This window comes from Salmo salar, chromosome ssa22, assembly GCF_905237065.1.
Source record: "Salmo salar chromosome ssa22, Ssal_v3.1, whole genome shotgun sequence".
NCBI classification, from domain to species: Eukaryota; Metazoa; Chordata; class Actinopteri; order Salmoniformes; family Salmonidae; genus Salmo; species Salmo salar.
Genome location: NC_059463.1, coordinates 34,493,679 through 34,507,343, shown reverse-complemented (window position 1 = coordinate 34,507,343; position 13,665 = coordinate 34,493,679). Strand labels below are relative to the sequence as shown.

At 43.3% G+C, this 13,665-nt stretch overlaps 1 protein-coding gene across 4 annotated transcripts in view; it reads right to left on the bottom strand.

Moving 5' to 3' along the window:
* The window catches only part of LOC106583269 (nck-associated protein 5-like), a 130,060-nt gene that overhangs the window by 115,419 nt on the left and 976 nt on the right, over positions 1 to 13,665 (bottom strand). The window lies entirely within an intron of this gene.

Here is a 13,665-nt window from a genome sequence, read left to right as displayed (position 1 = left end):
GCCTTCATTTCGCAGAACAAGAATAGACTGACGAGTTTCAGAAGTTATAGTTATTTGTTTCTGTCCATTTTGAGCCTGTAATCGAACCCACAAATGCTGATGCTCCACATACTCAACTACTCTAAAGGACGGTTTTATTGCTTCTTTAACCTCTCTGGGATATATGTGTGACACTAACGTCCCACCTCGCCAACAGCCAGTGAAATTGCAGGGCGCCAAATTCAAACATTAATCTCATAATTAAAATTCCTCAAAACATACAAGTAGTATACACCATTTTAAAGATAAACTTCTTGTTAATCCAGCCACAGTGTCTGATTTCAAAAAGGCTTTACAGCAAAAGCACACCATGCGATTATGCAAGGTCAGCGCCTAGCCACAGAAAACCATACAGCCATTTTCCAACCAAGGAGAGGTCACAAGTCAGAAATAGCGTTAAAATTAAATCACTTACCTTTGATGATATTCATCTGATGGCACTCCCAGGTCTCCATGTTAGACAAATGTTTGTTTTGTTCAATAAAGTTCATCTTTATGTCCAGATACCTCCTTTTTGTTCGCGCGTTTAGTCCAGTAATTGAAATGCACAAGGCGTGCTCACAAAGTCCAGACGAAAAGTAAAAAAAGTTCCATTATAGTTCGTAGAAACATGTCAAACGATGTATATAATCAATCTTTAGGATGTTTTTATCATAAATCTTCCAACCGGACAATTCCTTTGTCTTTAGAAAGGGAACAGAGCTCGCGCGATAAACAACTCAATGCTTTCAGCCAGACCCCTGGTTAAAACAGCTCTTATTCGCTCCCCTTTCACAGTAGAAGCCTGAAACAACATTCTAAAAGACTGACATCTAGTGGAAGCCTTAGGAAGTGCAATTGACCCCATAGACACAGTATATTGGATAGGCAATCACTTAAAAAAAAACTACAAACCTCAAATTCCCACATCCTGGTTGGATTTTTCTCAGGTTTTTGCCTGCCATATGAGTTCTGTTATACTCAGACATTATTTTAACAGTTTTGGAAACTATATAGTGTTTTCTATCCAAATCTGTGTATGCATATTCTAGCTTCTGTGCCTGAGTAGAATAAGTTTACTCTGGGCACCTTATTCATCCAAGCTACTCAATACTACCCCCCGTTCCCAAAGAAGTTAATCTGCACAAGTGTTCAGCTGTGCTAACATAATTGCAAAAGGGTTTTCTTGTGATCAATTAGCCTTTTAAAATGATAAACTTGGATTAGCTAACACAACATGCCATTGGAACACAGGAGTGATGGTTGCTGATAATGGGCCTCTGTACGCCTATGTAGATATTCCATTAAAACAAATCTGCCGTTTCCAGCTACAATAGTCATTTCCAAAATTAACTGTCTGCACTGTATTTCTGATTAATTTGATGTTATTTTAATGGACAATAAATGTGCTTTTCTTTCAAAAACATTTCTAAGTGACCCCAAACTTTTGAACGGTAGTGTATTTGTGGTTGTATTTGCAAAGTGTTCTCAACGTCTTCATTCCAAAGCCTCTCGGGTGACAGAACAGAGTTACCTAATGTAACAAATGAGGAATTTGCACTGATCACTGTTGGTATCATTACAGCAGCTAGAGTAATCCTTAGAATTTGGAAAGGTCGTGCCACTCCTACTCTGAAACAGTGGAAAGGATCAATGTTGGAGGTAGCATCTTATGAACAAACACTTGCTAGGATCACTGGTAGAATTCTAGAAGCGTTTTATTTGTCATGTTTCTAAGACTGGGAGGTGATTACTTATGCTTGTGAACCCATTTAGGTCTGTATTGTAACTTGTGACATACAGTCAAATAGTATGTGTGTGTTATGTTGGTCTTCCCTGTGGCTCAGTTGGTAGAGCATGGTGTTTGCAACGCCAGCATGGTGTGTGCAACACCAGGGTTGTAGGTTCGAGTCCCACGGGGGGCCAGTACAATTTTGGATAAGAGCGTCTGCTAAATGACAAAAATGTTTTTAAAAAAGTTAAATGTTGGAGGATATGTCTGTCTGTCTGTCTTAATGTCATGCTCAATGTTTTTTTTTGTTTATTTGTGAAAAACATTTTAAAGTGATTTAATAATTTAAACAATAATGGGATAACACTTCACTCCTATGTTTCCTGTCTGCCCAATCTCTTTTGATAAACAGTAGGTCACATTGAAAATTGTTTATATGTCTCTAATCAAGTAAGGTGTTTTTGCCTTAAAAAGAGGGTGTCAAATAACCTATATTATTAAAAGGCAATATATTCCACTAAGACATGGATTCTTTGCAATTCAATTCTCTGGAGGACTGAAACATTAGAACATAGCATTGTGGGAAAACGATGGAAGCAAATGGAAGAACAGAGGAGGAAAGAGAAAAAGAAATGGAGACCGAGCATTTGGCTGAAATCCTGCACTTGATTTAAGCGGACTACACCCTGTGGGAGTACCTTGTCTTAAAGACCCAAAACAAAGCCAAATACTGATACAGCATAAACTGACACAGACTACGTCACAGCAGACAGTAGAGCTCAAGCACAGATCAGACAGCTTTAATACACTAAATATTACATACAGTGCATTCGGAAAGTATTCAGACGCCTTGACTTTTTCCACATTTTGTTACGTTACAGCCTTATTCTGAAATGTATTAGTTTTTCCCTCAATCTACACACAATACCCCATAATGACAAATGTTTTGGATATGTATTCAGACCCTTTACTCAGTACTTTGTAGAAGCACCATTGGCAGCGATTACAGCCTTGAGTATGACAACTATTACAAGCGTATTTGGGGAGTTCCTCCCATTCTTCTCTGCAAATCCTTTCAAGCTCTGTCAGGTTGGATAGGGAGCGTCTCTCCAGAGATGCTCGATCGGGTTCAAGTCCGGGCCCTGGTTGTGCCACTCCACGACATTCAGAGACTTGTCATGAAGCCACTCCTGCGTTGTCTTGGCTGTGTGCTTAAGGTCATTGTCCTGTTGGAAGGTGAACCTTCACCCCAGTCTGAGGTCCTGAGCACAATGGAGCAGGTTTTCATCAAGGATCTCTGTACTTTGCTCCGTCCATCTTTACCTCAATCCTGACTAGTCTCCCAGTCCCTGCCGCTGAAAAACATCCCCACAGTAGGATGCTGCCACCACCATGCTTCACCGTAGGGATGGTGCCAGGTTTCCTCCAGACATGACACTTGGCATTCAGGCCAAAGAGTTCAATCTTGGTTTCATCAGACCAGAGCATATTTTTTTTAACCCTTTTTCTCCTCAATTTCGTGGTATCCAAATTGGTAGTTAGTCTTGTCTCATCACTGCAACTCCCGTATGGACTCGGGAGAGGCGAAGGACGAGAGCTGTGCATCCTCCGAAACCCAATCAAGCCGCACTGTTTTTTCACACAATGCCCACTTAACCCGGAAGCCAGCCACACCAATGTATCGGAGGAAACACCGTGCACCTGGCGACCGTGTCAGCGTGCACTGCGCCTGGCACAGGAGTTGCTAGTGCGCGATGGGACAAGGACATCCCTGCCGGCCAAACCCTCCCCTAACCCGGACGACGCTGGGCGAATTGTACGCCACCCCATGGGTCTCCCTGTTGCGGCCGGCTGTGACAGAGCCAGGACTCGAACCCAGAATCTCTAGTGGCACAGCACAGTCCCTTAGACCACTGCGCCCCTCGAGAGGCCCAGACCAGAGCATCTTGTTTCTCATGGTCTGAGAGTCCTTTAGGTGCCTTTTGGCAAACTCCAAGTGGGCTGTCATGTGCCTTTTACTGAGGAGTGGCTTCCATCTGGCCACGAATACCATAAAGGCGTGATTGGTGGAGTGCTGCAGAGATGGTTGTCCTTCTGGAAGGTTCTCCCATCTCCACAGAGGAACACTGGAGCTCTGTCAGAGTGACCATCGGGTTTTTGGTCACCTTCCTGACCAAGGCCCTTCTCCCCCGATTGCTCAGTTTGGCTGGGTGGCCAGCTCTATGAAGAGTCGTGGTGGTTCAAAACTTCCTCCATTTAAGAATGGAGGCCACTGATCTTGGGGACCTTCAATGCTGCAGAAATGTATTGGTACCCTTCCCCAGATCTGTGCCTTGACACAATCATGTCTCGGAGCTCTACCGACAATTCCTTCAACCTCATGGCTTGGTTTTTGCTCTGACTTGCACTGTCAACTGTGGGACCTTATATAGACAGGTGTGCCTTTCCAAATCATGCCCAATCAATTGAATCCAAACAAGTTGTATAAACATCAAGGAAGATCAATGGAAACAGGATGCACCTGAGCTCAATGGAGTCTCACAGCAAAGGGTCTGAATACTTATATAAAATACAATTTCTGTAGATTGATGAGGATTTGTTTTTATTTAATCCATTTCAGAATAAGGCTGTAACGTATCGAAATGTGGAAAAAGGTAAGGGGCCTGAATACTTTCCGAATGCACTGTAAATCAGACACTAAAACCATCTTGACCCAAACGATCCGATTTCGGCCTAAATAAATCTCCCTAAAACAATCTTAAAACAGTGAAGGAAACTGACAAAGGACGATTTGGTTGGGCTGAAACTATTAGTAGAACGAAAGTTTTTACTTTTAAGGCACTCTAAGATGTGTCACATTGCACTGAGAGAACTGGCTTGTAAAATAAAGTGAAACCCCAATTAGTTTGGATCTGCACACTGACAAATTACACAGCACTAGGCCATGATGGGGGGGTGGAGCCACTCCATAGTGCTCACACCAGATGTTCCCCATTTATAGCAATGCAAGCCCCAGCCCTGACAACCACACTTACATCAAAGTGAGACAAAATCAAAGGAGCTCACATTAAAATAGCTTTCTCATTTTTTTCATTTCTTATTCCCTTTATCGTTTCAGAGGCAACCAGCGATTGGGTGATACTTAGCAACGCGGCAACCTGAGTTTTTCTGTGGGGGAGCTAATGATGCGTGGGGGTGGTGTCTGAGTATTAGCCTGCGCAACAGACTGGTCAGATACTCACTTTACCCTACATATCAAACACATTGCTTTCTAACAAGGTCATGTTGGCACTATAACTGTATGAGGATCTACTGGTGATATTCCATCTGAAAACAATGGTGTCCCAAATGGCACCCTATTCCCTATTTAGTGCATTAATTTTCATTAGGGCCCTGATTAAAAGTAGTGCACTATATAGGGAATAGGGTGCCCTTTGGGACTTAACCAAGCTGGCAGTCATAATAGAGGAACCAAGTCTGGCTCGAAAGCAGGTCAAGTTGAGCCATGTTACACGTATCTAAATGACTCCATCCAAGACAGATGGTAGTTTTGAGATCAACAGACTTCCCCGTCGCTTGGCCAGTACATGATTGGATCTCCTAAAAAGGTTCAGAGCAGGGTGTCCCTTAGGAAAACGTGGCGCCGGACATTTAACCGGCAACATTCATATACTGGACATTTGAGAAATTTAACGGACCCATATGCATTAGGTGCGTAACCGGTTTAGGGCGTCCACCCACAATACTCAGAATATGGTAATTCATATTAACAGAACATGCAAGTCGAGGATGTAACGATATGCGGTACTTGTTATCAAATTCTGATGTGCACTTTGAACATGTCAGAATAACTGTCCACATTTACTTTCTCAGTAAAATCACTAGCCTGTGCCAATCTACTTTAGTAGAAAAGTTTAGGCTGCTTATTCTATCGGTCAGCTTGTCGAGAAAGAAATATCCCATTCCAAACAGACTCTGGGACAGTTGTGGGACGCTAGATCCCAAATTCATATAACGAGTAGGCCTAGGCTACATTTTATTATTTTTTACTTTGAAAAGCAATGAGTCTGATGCAACAGATCAGAACAATTAGCTTAATGTTGATAAACTATTATGTGTTAACATTATAAGCGCAGCAATGCACACAGGGCAGTAGGCTACGTGCGAATCTTCGTTGCAATTAGCCGGAAAACACATCAAAAGGGCACTGCACATCTGAGTGGTTTCATGTGAGAGAGATGAAAATATCCATTAGAAAGAGATGAGCAAACAAGTAAATTGAAGCAAGGTAAGACATGTCTCATAATACAGTATGTATTAAAACACAGTTTCAAACAATTAGGTGGGCTATATGGTTTCAGAATGCATGGCCTACTGCCTCCAGCTCATTGCAAAGGTGTGTGATGTGCTGATGCCACATTCAAAACAACTCAGAACTTGTAAATCTCCGACGTCCGACTTCAGAGTGTTCAATACAAGTGGGAAATGGGGAAAAAACAAGCGCCGACTGGGATTTTTTGCGGTCATCCAACCCGGGAACTCAGGCCTCTTTCTAGAGCGCCGACTTTCCGACCTGAAGATCATTGACATGATTTGACCTTGTATTTTTCCAGAGTTTCCAGTGGTCTTGAATGCACCAGAAGATGCTGCAACATGAGCTCTTGTGCTGTCTGACAGATTTTCCACTCAAAGGCGCTGTATCTGTATGCGTGATAAATACATACTATACACACACTTGCCAATTGAATTACATTTTGCAAATTAACCTATAGACCAATAAGCATGACCAGTTAAATGTACACACAAAAGTATGTGGACACCCCTTCATATTAGTGGATTCAGCCATTTGTCACACCTGTTGCTGATATGTGTATAAAATTGAGCACACAGCCATGCAATCTCCATAGAAGAACATTGGCAGAGAACGGCCTTACTGAAGAGCTCAGTGACTTTCAACGTGGCACCGTCATAAGATTTCCAACAAGTCAGTTCATGAAATTTCTGCCCTGCTAGAGCTGCCCCAGTCAACTGCAAGTGTTATTGTGAAGTGGAAACGTCTGGGAGCAACAACGGCTCAGCTGCGAAGTGGTATACCACACAAGCTCATAGAACAGGCCCACTGAAGTGCGTAAAAATTATCTGTCCTCAGTTGCAACACTCACTACCGAGTTCCAAACTGCCTCTAGAAGCAACGTCAGCACAATAACTGTTCACTAGGAGTTTTATGAAAGTGTTGGCTGTAGTGGTGTAAAGCTCGCTGCCATTAGACTGGAGCAGTGGAAACGCGTTCTCTGGAGTGATGAATCACGCTTCACCATCTGGCAGTCCGACGGACGAATCTGGGTTTGGCAGATGCCAGGAAAACGCTACCTGCCCCAATGCATAGTGCCAACTGAAAAAGTTTGGTGGAGGAGGAATAATGGTCTGGGGCTGTTTCATGGTTCAGGCACCTTAGTTCCAGTGAAGGGAAATCTTAATGCTATAGCATACAATAACATTCTGTGGCACTTTGTGGCAACAGTTTGGGGAAGACCCTTTCCTGTTTCACCATGACAATGCCCCTGTGCACAAAGAGAGGTCCATACAAAAATGGTTTGTTGAGATCTGTGTGGAAGAACTTGACTGGCCTGCACAGAGCCCTGACCTCAACCCCGTCAAACACCTTTGGGATGAATTGGAACGCAGACTGCAAGCCAGGCCTAATCACCCAACATCAGTGCTTGACCTCACGAATGCGTGTTGCTATATGGAAGTAAGTCCCCACAGCAATGTTCCAACATCTAGTGGAAAACCTTCCCAGAAGAGTGGAGGCCTGTTATAGCAGCAAAGGACGGACCAACTCCATATTAATGGTCATGATTTTGGAATGAGATGTTCGGCGAGCAGGTGTCCACATAATTTTGGTCATGTAGTGTATATCCATCGACTGGTATTCCCATCAATTAATAGGCTAAAAGGCATTATTTCGCAATGGGATTTTTTCTTCTCCTGGACAATTGGCTGGCGCCAATTTTATTTATCGGCTTATCTATTTTAATCTGACAAAAGCCGGCTATTACCAGCTAACGGAAACCCTGGTTGACTTACTGTAACTACATGACTATAAGGATTACTTTTGGCTTTAGAGATGGACTTCTGTAATTCCTCTCTACGCCCTCTCGTTGGCCTAATGAAACCAAGACGTAAATCACTCTTAGCGAATCTAAAAGTGTCTATGAAATGTAGCTGCACGCCAACTCAGAAAAAAAGTTTAACTTAGTTAATCAGCGGCGCAAATATCAAAGTAAATACATTCATGAACTTCTTATATCAATATATAGGTATAAAGCATGCAAGCACAAGATCACCATTTGAGTTACTCCACTTTTGATCAAATAGAGAAATGAATACACCAATCTAATTATGGTTATTGACCGATGATATGCAAGGTGGAAATGGTCTTCAGGTCTTCTACAAGCTGGAATGTTGAATAAAATTACATTTGTACTTACTGTACCAAGTACAACAATATCAACAGCAAAATATTTTTAATCCAACTTGTCAAGGAGCTGGTAGTGCGTTCAGATTTCTATCACATACAGCATGCACACACAATGTAAATGCATGTATACTTGCCAAGCTCGCGCACATACGTGGTTGTGCACATGCTTCATGTGAATCTGAAATATCAAATTTACACAAGTACTCAGACCCTTTACTCAGTACTTTGTTGAAGCACCTTTGGCAGCAATTGCCTCCTGAAGTCTTCTTGGTATGACGCTACAAGCTTGGCACATCTGTATTTGGGGAGTTTCTCCCATTCTTCTCTGCAGATCCCCTCAAGCGCTGTCAGGTTGGATGGGAAGCATCACTGCACAGCTATTTTCAGGTCTCTCCAGAGATGTTCGATTGGGTTCAAGTCTGGGCTCTGGCTGGGCCACTCAAGGACAGAGACTAGTCCCGAAGCCACTCCTGCGTTGTCTTGGCTGTGTGCTTAGGGTCGTTGTCATGTTGGAAGGTTAACCTTCGCCCAAGTCTGAGGTCCTTAGCAGGTTTTCATCAAGGATCTCTGTACTTTGCTCCGGTCATCTTTCCCTCGATCCTGACTAGTCTCCCAATCCCTGCCGCTGAAAAACATCCCCACAGCATGATGCTGCCACCACCATACAATTGAGTATGGTGCCAGATTTCCTCCAGACGTGACGCTTGGCATTCAGGCCAAAGAGTTCAATCTTGGTTTCATCAGACCAGAGCATCTTGTTTCTCATGGTCTGAGAGTCCTTTAGGTGCCTTTTGGCAAATTCCAAGTGGCCTGTCATGTGCCTTTTACTGAAGAGTGGCTTCCATCTGGCCACTCTACCATAAAGGTCTGATTGGTGGAGTGCTGCAGAGATGGTTTTCCTTATGGAAGGTTCTCCCATCTCCACAGAGGAGCTCTGCAGACTGACCATCAGGTTCTTGGTCACCTTAATGACCAAGGCCCTTCTCTCCCGATTGCTCAGTTTGGCGGCCAGCTCTAGGAAGAGTCTTGGTGGTTCCAAACTTCTTCCATTTAAGAATGATGTAGGCCACTGTGTTCTTGGGGACCTATGCTGCAGAAATTGTTTGGTATCCTTCCCCAGATCTGTGCCTCGACACAATCCTGTCTCAGAGCTCTACGGACAATTTCTTCGACCTCGAGGCTTGGTTTTTTGCTGTGACATGCACTGTCAACTGTGCGACCATATATAGACAGGTGTGTGCCTTGGTGGACTAAAATCAAGCTGGAGAAACATCAATGGAAACAGGATGCACCTGAACTCAATTGAGTCTCATAGCAAAGGGTCTGAATACTTATGTAAAATGTGTGACAGTTTTTTTTATTTTAATACATTTGAAAAACTTTCTACAAATTCTGTTGTCACTTTCTCATTACACAGAATACCCCATAGATTGAGATTTATTTATTTATTATTTTAGAATAAAGCTGTAGCGAAAAAGTGAAGGGGTATGAATACTTTCCAAATGCATTGTATATACAGGGGGTACCAGTACCGAGTCAATGTGCAGGGGTACAGGTTACACAAGGTAATTGATACATGTAGGTAGGGGTAAAGTGACTATGCATAGTCAATACAAATAGTCCAGGTGACCATTTGTTAATTGTTCAGCAGTCTTATGGCTTGGGGTTAGAAACTGTTAAGGAGCCTTTGGACTTGGTGCGCCGGTAGCGCTTGCTATGCGGTAGCAGAGAGAACAGTCTATGACTTGGGTGACTGGAGTCTTACCATTTTTGGGGCTTTCCTCCGACACCACCTAGTATAGAGGTCCTGGATGGCAGGAAGCTTGGCCCCAGTGATGTACTGGGCCGCACGCACTACCCTCTTTTTGACGATCTGGGGACCCATGCCAAATCTTTTCAGTCTCCTGAGGGGGAATAGGCGTTGTCGTGCCCTCTTCACGACTGCCTTGGTGTGTTTGTACCATGATAGTTCGTTGGTGACGTGGACACCAAAGAACTTGAAGCTCTTGACCCACTCCACTACAGCCCTGTCGATGTGAATGGGATGGGGGGGGTATTTGGCCCTCCTTTTCCTGTAGTCTATGATCAGCTCCTCTGTCTTGCTCACATTGAGGGACAGGTTGCTGTCCTGGCACCACACTGCCAGGTCTCTGACCTCCCTATAGGCGGTCTCATCATTGTCAGTGATCAGACCTACCACCATTGTGTCGTCAGCAAACTTAATGATGTTGTTGGAGTCGTGCTTGGCCATGCAGTCGTGGGTTAACAGGAAGTACAGGAGGGGACTAAGCACGCACCCCGAGGGGCAGATGTGTTGTTGCCTACCCTTACCACCTGGAGGGTGGCCTGTCAGGAAGTCCAGGATCCAGTTGCAGAGGAGGTGTTTAGTCCCAGGGTCCTTAGCTTAGTAGGCACAATGGTGTTGAACGCTGAGCTGTAGTCAATTAACAGCATTCTGTTGGGGATGGAATGCGAATTGGAGTGGGTCTAGGGTTTCAGGGATAATGGTGTTGATGTGAACCATGACCAGCGTTTCAAAGCACTTCGTGAGTGCTACGGGGCGGTAGTCATTTAGGAAGGTTACCTTTGTGTTCTTGGGCACAGGGACTATGGGTGTCTGCTTGAAACATGTATGTATTACAGACTGTCAGGGAGATTTTGAAAATGTCAGTGAAGACACTTGCCAGTTGGTCCACGCATGCTTTGAGTACACGTCCTGGTAATCCGTCTGGCCCCACGGCCTTGTGAATGTTGACCTGTTTAAAAAGGTCTTGCTCACGTCGGCTACAGAGAGCGTGATCACAGAGTCGTCTGGAACAGCTAGTGCTCTCATGCATGCTTCAGTGTTGCTCGAAGCGTGCATAAAAAGGCATTTAGCCCATCTGGTAGGCTCGCGTCTCTGGGCACGTGGCTGGGTCTCACTTTGTAGTCTAATAGCTTGCAAGCCCTGCCACATCCGATGAGCATCAGAACCAGTGTAGTAGGATTTAATCTTAGTCTTGTATTGACACTTTGCCTGTTTGATGGTTTGTCAGAGGGCATAGCAAGATTTCTTATGAGTATCCGGATTAGAGACCTGCTTCTTGAAAGAGGCAGCACTAGCCTTTAGCTCGGTGCGGATGTTGCCTGTAATCCATGGCTTCTGGTTAGGATATGTACGTACGGTCACTCTGGGGACCACGTTGTCGATGTACTTAGAGGTCGACCGATTAATCGGAATGGCCGATTAATTAGGGCCGATTTCAAGTTGTCATAACAATTGGAAATCGGTATTTTTGGACGCCGATTTGGTCGATTTTTTTTTAAACTAGGCTAGTCAGTTAAGAACACATTCTTATTTTCAATGACAGCCTAGGAACGGTGGGTTAACTGCCTTGTTCAGGGGCAGAACGACAGATTTTTACCTTGTCAGCTCGGGGATTCAATCTTGCAACCTTACGATTAACTAGTCCAACGCTCTAACCACCTGCTTTACATAGCACTCCACGAGGAGCCTGCCTGTTACGCGAATGCAGTAAGAAGCCAAGGTAAGTTGCTAGCTAGCATTAAACTTATCTTATAAAAAACAATCATAATCACTAGTTAACTACACATGGTTGATGATATTACTAGTTTATCTAGCCTGTCCTGCATTGCATATAATCGCTTAGGTACACATTGCTCCAACGTGTACCTAACCATAAACATCAATGCCTTTCTTAAAATCAATAAACAAGTATATATTTTTAAACCTGCATATTTAGTTAATATTGCCTGCTAACATGAATTTCTTTTAACTAGGGAAAATGTGTCACTTCTCTTGCAACAGAGTCAGGGTATATGCAGCAGTTTGGGCCACCTGGCTCGTTGCTAACTAATTTGCCAGAATTTTACGTAATTATGACATAACATTGAAGGTTGTGCAATGTAACAGGAATATTTAGACTTAGGGATGCCACCCATTAGATAAAATACGGAACGGTTCCGTTTCAAACGGCACTCGCTCTGAGACTTGGAGTAGTTGTTCCCCTTGCTCTACATGGGTAACGATGCGTCGAGGGTGGCTGTTGTCGATGTGTTCCTGGTTCGAGCCCAGGTAGGGGCGAGGAGAGGGACGGAAGCTATACTGTTACACTGGCAATACTAAAGTGCCTATAAGAACATCCAATAGTCAAAGGTACATGAAATACAAATCGTATAGAGAGAAATAGTCCTATAATTCCTATAATAACTACAACCTAAAACTTCTTACCTGGGAATATTGAAGACTCATGTTAAAAGGAACCACCAGCTTTCATATGTTCTCATGTTCTGAGCAAGGAACTTAAACGATCGCTTTTTTTACATGGCACATACTGCACTTTTACTTTCTTCGCCAACACTTTGTTTTTGCATTATTTAAACCAAATTGAACATGTTTCATAATTTTTTTGAGGCTAAATTTATTTTATTGATGTATTATATTAAGTTAAAATAAGTGTTCATTCAGTATTGTTGTAATTGTCATTATTACAAATATAAAATATTACAAAAATCTGCCGATTAATCGCTTTCTGCTTTTTTTGGTCCTCCAATAATCGTTATCGGCGTTGAAAAATCATAAGTCGGTCGACCTCTACCATAGAAGGTGAGCATTTGCCCACTGAAGTCGGTTATGACGCCAAACTGCAGTCAGGTCAAGACCCTGGTGAGGACGATAAGCACGCAGATGAGCTTCCCTGTGACGGTTTGACAGTTTGTGCAGAAATTCTTCAGGTTGTCCAAACTCAGTTTCATCAGCTGTCCGGGTGGCTGGTCTCAGACGATCCCGCAGGTGAAGAAGCCAGATGTGGAGGTCCTGAGCAGGCGTGGTTACACCTGATCTGCGGTTGTGAGGCCGGTTGGACGTACTGCCAAATTCTCTAAAATGACGTTGGGAGGCGGCTTATGGTAGAGAAATGAATACCAAATTCTCTGTCAACAGCTCTGGTGGACATTCCTGCAGTCAGGATGTCAATTGCATGCTCCTTAACTTGTCATCTGTGGCATTTTGTGACAAAACCAAACATTTTAGTGTACTTTTGTCCCCAGCACAAGGTGCACCTGTGTAATGATCATGACGTTTAATCGGCTTCTTGATATGCGACACCTGTCAGGTGGATGGATTATCTTGGCAAAGGAGAAATGCTCACTAACAGGGATGTAAACAAATTTGTGCACAAAATTTGAGAGAAATAAGCTTTGAACATATGGAACATTTGTAGGATATTTTATTTCAGCTTATGAAACATGGGACCAACACTTTACATGTTGCATTGATATTTTTGTTCAGTGTAAGAATGTAGCTGTGTAAGTAAAGGCAGATACACTTATAACATGTGGCATGCCTTAGAGTACTAACTATAGAGAGAATCAAGGCTGGTAGTTTGAGCAGATGTTGTGCCCTATATTTATTATACCTTATTTAACTAGGCAA